Raw genomic sequence first — 7,345 nt, forward strand, 5'->3', positions numbered from 1 at the left:
TGGAGATGTAGAACAATATGTAAATGACAAAGGAAAGTGAATAACTAATATTGTAAATTGCTTGTAAATTAAATGACTGAAGATGAGTTGTACATGAAAACTACAAAGGAGATTGATACTGCAAGTGAGCAGCAGAGCTAATAAACTAGATAAAAGAAGGCTTTTGGTGAAGGTTGATCCTGAAAATGATGAAGGCTTGGTGCTGACTAAATCTTCGTATGCAAATCTGGCTTGAGCAGAGTTTGTGTATTTGTTTGTTTGATTGAGTGTCCATAATCCTTGTGCTTGTGATCCTTTATATAGAGGTCTGGAATAAACCCCCTGCTGAGGACATTGCACTTGCCCGAAAGAAGCTTGGGCAGCTTGCATTCTATTGCTTGGGCAACTTGCATTTCATTGCCAACTTGCATGTAGAAACAATATTAAAAGGGGAACTTGCATCTCCACCACATGTTTTTAGCACATATCTCCTTCACTTGTAATAAACTAACAATTAAAAGAAGCAAGTTGGCTTCTTTCATATTATCATTGTCCGAAAACTCTCTCATCCACTTGCAATACATGCATGTAACTTGATTTAAACAAAGGCTTGACAAACCTCCACCACCCAAACAAATGGGAAAAACAATATTATAGTGCTAAACCCCTCTACTTGCAGCCAAATATCTTTCCAAGTTAGTTTTCTTGCACATTAATCCTCCAAATGCCATATTTTACCCAAATTGCCCAAATAAGTAAAAATGGGTATATTTTGAGTGCAAACAATTCCGCCAAAACATTTCATCTGCTTTGTTTTCACGACCCTTCCTGTTAACTGAATATACAAATGCCATACACTCCCTCAATTCTTCTTGTCTTTGTATGGATCACCATCGCGGGCGTGGCTGATTGATTTGCCGTCAAATGATTGAAACCTACAAGTTTGATGTCTGGACATGCGGCACAGGCTCAGCCTTGGCAAAGTTATGCAAGTCGGATTTTCCGTTGTCATCTTCATCTTTATCCAAGCAAGCTGATAAATAGCTCAAGATGAAGCCCTCTACATCTTCCTCAAGGACAGAATCAGGATCTGAGACTTCATAGTTTGTCCGAAGATCTTTCACCATCCGGTATGGCTGCATTAAAAGTAGCAATGGAAGTTACGTGACTTGGGTTTTCGATGGAATTGGGGATAGTGTTCTGCTAGTTCTAGAGGATAGAGCATACCTGGAGCACATAGCTGCGTATCTGGCTTCCCCAGGTCATATCGGTAAGAGATTGTGAATACTGTGCATTCATTTTATTCTGGCACGCCATCTCAAGCTGGTCTACTCATGACTGAATAACAGCCATTGTTGAAGCCTTATTCTGATGTTGTGATCTGTACATTGAAGAAAAAAGGAAACTCCGTGATTAGGATGAAAGTTGGCAATTCTTAGTTCCAAATATAAAAAACGAAAATGTGTTTTAACACCTCTCATTTTGACAAGTAGCAGTAATTCCTGTAGGAATGTGAACAATCCTCACAGCACTATCGGTTGTATTTGCGTGCTGGCCTCCAGCTCCCCCAGAACGAAATCGCTCAATGCACAGATCAGATTCATTAATTTGTACATGCTCAGATGCATCTCCCAGGATTGGAGTCACAGCAACAGCAGCCAATGAAGTGTGCCTACGCTTATTACTGTCAAAAGGTGAGATCCATACCAACCTGTGCACTCCTACTTCTGCTTTGGCATATCCAAAAGCATATTCACCGTCAACTTTGATTGTTGCCCGCAGCAAGAACAGATTGATCTGAAGTCAGAACATTAGCATACTCTTCAGTTTAAAGGCTTTACTGCAATATAATTGGGGTGGGACAGTGGATTTGTACATGCTTGGGATAAGCTGATTTCTTTTTCCTTACCATGCAAATAATTGCTACAGATGTTTCATGGATCCATTCGCAAATACAAGGGATCAGTGGATAAGAAGATGAACCTTGATTCCCACAATCTCACCCGGCATTTCATCCACCACAGTCATGTCATATCCGCATCGTTGAGCCCACATTTTATAAATCTGCATGACCATAGCTGCCCAGTCATTACTCTCTGTACCCCCAGCTCCTGCTTGAACCTACATGGCACAATAGTATCTAAGGTCTGGTTGGTATAGATTAATCGCAACTAGTGTCTTTCACCATTACAACATCTATATAATAAGTACAAAATACCAAAAACTAGACACCGCCAATACATGTTTCATAGAATATAGGAAATATTGATGCAGAAAACATGATTCATATATCAAACAGACCTCAATGTAACACGATGCAAGGATCCTGCTCCCCAGCTAACAAAGCTTCAATCTCCTTCTCCTTTGAAGTTCTTCTCATATTAAGCAAAGCGTTCATGGATTCCTGCATATGAGAATCCGTATAACTAACTAAAAAGCACAAAGCATGTTGCTCTCAACTCTCAAGTACCTTATAACTTAAAAGAAAGGATTTAACTTTATGGTAAGGATTCAAATATGACCAGTTCAATTGATCCTTCTTTACATCAACGTAGATCGTATAGTGTTACTGCATTGATTCTATTAACAATGTTATATGTCCGTTACTTTTTTTCCTATTCACTGAAAAACAGATACTAGCATGGACTTTTCACTATTTGGCATACATCATAATTTGAATCTACGATAACCAGTGAATAAAACATCATATTGGTAATAATTATTGACGAAGGCACAAACCATGAAATAACATGCCTATGAGAAGAACTGAAGGCCCACCGATTCCAGCTCTGCGTCATTCTCTTCACGGGCAAGCTTTACCACGTCTATATGCTCGAGCAATTCTCGCTCAAATGCCTGCACTTCTTTCATTTTACCCAGAAGTGAACCATGTTGACGGCTTATCTTCCCTGCATGTACAGTATCATTCCACAGGTCTGGCTTATTCACCTCTGCTGATAACATATCCAACCTAACCAGCAACTTCTTCCACTGCCACCATAATCAGAAGACGTACTTCAAAACTATGCCGAAATATTCGAATACAAACAGAGTATCAACCAAACCAAATGATTGAATCCTCAACATAAGAAACCAAGTTATGCTTCTAAATTAAACTTATACGGCCTTGTTTGGTGTCTAGGATTGGATTGGATTGGATTATATAAGTCACTAGATTCAACTTGTGTTTATGAGAAAATGGACGGATTAGTCACGAAGGAAACTTCTCTCATCCAATCCCCACATTTTCAACATACATTGAATATAATGACTTATTCGATCCGATCTAATCCTAAACACCAGACGATGATAAATTGCAGAGGAACACAACGGAATGATCTCATTTTAAATTGTACCTGCAATCGTTTCTTAATAAGATGAGTGGACAGTGCAATTGCAGCAGCGTGACTTTTCCAATCACTCTCGTTCTCATCCAGAATCGACGACTCACTAGCAACGATTCTATCAACCGTCAGCCCATCACAGGTCGACGGCTCCACCGCAGCCTGAGTACCAAACAAGCAAACCAACCCGAAACTGCCACGACTCGAATACAAACTTCTCACCATTGGCAGCCCCAATACACTAGACCCAGTTACATTTTTCCCTGAAGCAACATACCCAGAGCTTAAAGCAAGAGGGTTGGAGCCCGAAATAAAGATACTACTCGGAAATGGGTGATTTTGAAGAGACCCAAAAGGGGATTCTGAGGTATTGGGAGGAAATGGAGAAACCCAAGAATCCAAAATCCTTTTTTTCGATTGGATTAGGTAAATATTGAGGGTTTGAGGGTCGATTTAGATTTCTTAGTTGGGATTCAGACAGAGTAGAGAAAAGCAGAAATGGAAAAAAACGGCTTTTGGCTTCTGGGTTTGGGCAGAGAAGCTGCCATGATCCACCTGTTCGTCTAGAAGAATATCCAATGAGGATGTTTCCTGGCCAACGAGTACACAGCTCCTCGAGAGATTGGCGTCGTTAATGTTGTTTATCGGGCTTCTGCTTATTGGCGGGCTGTAAGAGAAGAACAGAGTTAATTCTGAAAGGTGCATTTGTGGGGCCTTAGGTGTAGGTCTTGAGGCTCACAATCAAAATTAACTTTAAATACCCGGGCGTGCCACTGCCATCTTTAGCATGACAGATGTAAAACCGATGTTAAGTTTTATTGTATATATATATATGTCCGAGGGACCCAGTTAGTTATGAAAGGTGCCTTTGTGGGGCCTTAGGTGTAGGTTTTGAGGCTTCCCGTCAAAACTAACCGAATACTTGAACACATCTTGGTTGTTTCATTGTTGCAGAAGTATCAACCCTGTTATACTTTAATTGCCCGAGCCAGCAAAGCAGAATGAATTCAAATAGGTGCCTTTGTCAGGCCTTAGGTATAGGTCTTGAGGCTTCATATCCGAATTAATTCTATACTCAAGTGTTCTATGGGAATTATGATATAACAAAAGTAAAACTAGAGAATAAGCCAATTACTTGCGCCCCAAGTAACTTCGGACTTCTTGTTATCAAGGATTGTCGTGGATGAGTTAAGTCCACATAAGGTTCTTTTTATGCCTTGAGACCAATGACTTTTAATTGATCAATCTTGTCTGCCCGAATGGTTAGAACTTAGAAGTCTTTTAATCATAAACTGGCTAGCAATAACTTGGATGCAGATGGAAGCATACATCATATTACTAGATATATGAATGAAAGACAAAAACAAAGGAGGCAGGGCAAGGTTTCACATTGTCGGGCAAGGCTGATCGTCTTGCAACTTCCTCGCTTTGTAATTTACAAAGTGTTCGAATGCTAGAAGGGAAGATTGGAAGATGAGTCTATATGAGGGGATCGATACTACAACAAGATTTAAACAGGGTAGCAGAGCTTTTACAAAGGATTTCTAGTGAAGGTTGATCCCGAAAGGGATGAAGACTGGGGGCTGACTACAGCTTCGTGAAGGCAAATCTGGTTTGAGCAGAGTTTGTGCTTGTATTTGTTTGTTTGATTAAGTGTCATTGTCTCTGATTTTTCTTTCTCATTTTATAGACGATTTGGCTTGGCTGCCTGCAGTGTTGATTTTAACCGAATGCATCTGAAGGGCAGTGACTCATCAACTTTTTACTTGTACTGCCATTGTAAAGTATTTTTGGGCTGATTAGCTAGCTGGTCTACACTACTTGACCTCTAGGTAGGTGAGCAGGTGGTTTGAATGATCTGCACTTGATCGGGACCCTTCTTTCTTCTGGGCTTCGGCTGGGCCTTGGACTTTTCCTTCTTCTGAATCTCATTTTGAGCTTTTTTTTGGGCTAACCTCTTTTTAACCCAAAGTTCAAGTTTTATCCCAAACACCACCACTACTTGCTCTCCTTCTGAGCATGAAAGATGACATTTTTATGATGTTTTGAGTTTATTAGGGTTTTACAGAAACTCTAACTGAGGGTTTTAAAAATACAGGAGCTGCTCGAGCGACCTGGAAGTTGAAACGATGACGTTTTGAAATACAGTTCCCAAAATGCCTTCCAAACCCCCCAAAGCCTTCGTCTTTCTCAGCCGCTGCTCAGTCACCATGTCAGCCCAAGCCGATGCCGTAAATCCCAGTTCCCAAAATGCCCTCCAAACCCCACAAAATTACCTCGTGCTCCTCTTCCCGCCTCTTCCCGCCATCTCTAAGCACGTAGAGCTGGCGAGAGCCATGTCCGCCTCTTCTAAATCCAGCCCCCTTTCCTTCTCGAGGAACAACGTCATTTACGATGACCAATGGGTCGTTGTGGTGAACAAGCCCCAGGGAATTTACGTGAGTCCGTGTTGGAATCGGTCCCTCAGCTTCTCTGTGACTCGGCCGAGTCAGGTGAGTCAGGTTAACTCTTCTCTTCTTTTTCTGCTCTGCATGTTGTTTCCAAGATGAAACCTAGAGAAGTGCTTTTCTCGTTAGGCTGGCTTATTTGAAAAGTGATTCTCAGTACAATGAGCAATATGATCTTCAATCCTAAATAGTTTGAGATTCATGTAACCAGTGGAAATTAGCTGGGATCAGGGTTTAGTTTTGTTGTAGATTCTCCAAGCCAATTGGCAACAACTTCTGCTTATTCGAAAAGCCACAATCAAATTTAGGAAACGCTTTCGAAGTTCATTGGATATGGGAGATACTGACTACTTGCAATGGGCGGGAAATTTTGAGTTTTGATTCCTATCACATAGTGAGTCGGAAAAGTGCTTCTTTGGAAAAGTTGATTTTTGTAACTCTTTCTTGAACACTGATCTGAGTTCAACTTATCAGTTGCAGGGACCCAAACTCAGCCAGAGCTCTATCTTGCAAACCGACTCGATTGCGACACTAGTTGACTGATGATAATAACCAAGTCACACAAAGTAGCTACCAAGCTCGTGAACGTTGGAAAATATTAGTATTTTGGTTTATTTGAATGTTTGGTTTTATGGGCTTAGCTCGTTAGAATTATGTTTTGTTAGAGATTAGGGTTATTTTATTATAAATAGCCTGCTTGTTATTCATTTGAGTATAAGTCATTCACAATGTAGTATCTTAGGGTTTTGTAGCCGTTTTGGCATTCTCGTTCTTTTAATAATATTCTTATTATTTTGTTAGTCTTGTTCGTTGCGTACTCTGATATTCAACTTGGCATTAGAGCAGGTTTGATCATTCGGGATTTGATCTGCTTCGGGTTGGTATCTGTTTGCTTGTTTCCGTTGTCGTTCATGTTCAGATTGTTAGTTGGTATTGGCATCGGCATCGGCATCGATATTGGCATCAGCATCAGCATCGACATTGGAATTTGGAGGCTTGCATCCACATTTGCTTGTTGGCAAACTCATGTCGTGTACCGCCATGAGTTTGACAGAGGGTGTTGGAAAATATTAGTATTTTGGTTTATTTGAATGTTTGGTTTTATGGGCTTAACTCGTTAGAATTATGTTTTGTTAAAAATTATGGTTAGTTTATTATAAATAGGGTACTTTGTTATTCATTAGAGTAAGTCATTCACAATGTAGTCTCTTAGGGTTTTGTAGCCGTTTTAGCATTCTCGTTTGTTTAATAATATTCTTATTATTTTATTAGTCTTGTTCGTTGCGATTCAACTTGGTATAGCATTTACAGATCACAAAGTTTCCAAAACCTACGTTGCACACTGCATTGGTGTTGGAAATGTGCCCTAAAACCAATCATATGATGATACTTTACGGACATTTCAAATGTTAAACTAATCTAGTTTAACATATAAAGGGCAAAGATTATTGTTTGAGCCGTCTCATATAAATGTTATATGCTTAAACGATAAAGTCCAAGGAATATGTGATTGGGAGAATGCAATCTAATGAAGTTAGATTAATGAGACCATTCTTTCGTAGACACATCCTAAAT

General features: G+C 40.0%; 1 pseudogene; it reads right to left on the reverse strand.

Moving 5' to 3' along the window:
* Window positions 1-37: 37 nt before the first annotated feature.
* LOC126618288 (peptide chain release factor PrfB2, chloroplastic-like) lies at window positions 38-5,712 on the reverse strand (annotated as a pseudogene).
* Window positions 5,713-7,345: the final 1,633 nt, after the last annotated feature.

This window comes from Malus sylvestris, chromosome 4 (genome assembly GCF_916048215.2).
Source record: "Malus sylvestris chromosome 4, drMalSylv7.2, whole genome shotgun sequence".
NCBI lineage: Eukaryota > Viridiplantae > Streptophyta > Magnoliopsida > Rosales > Rosaceae > Malus > Malus sylvestris.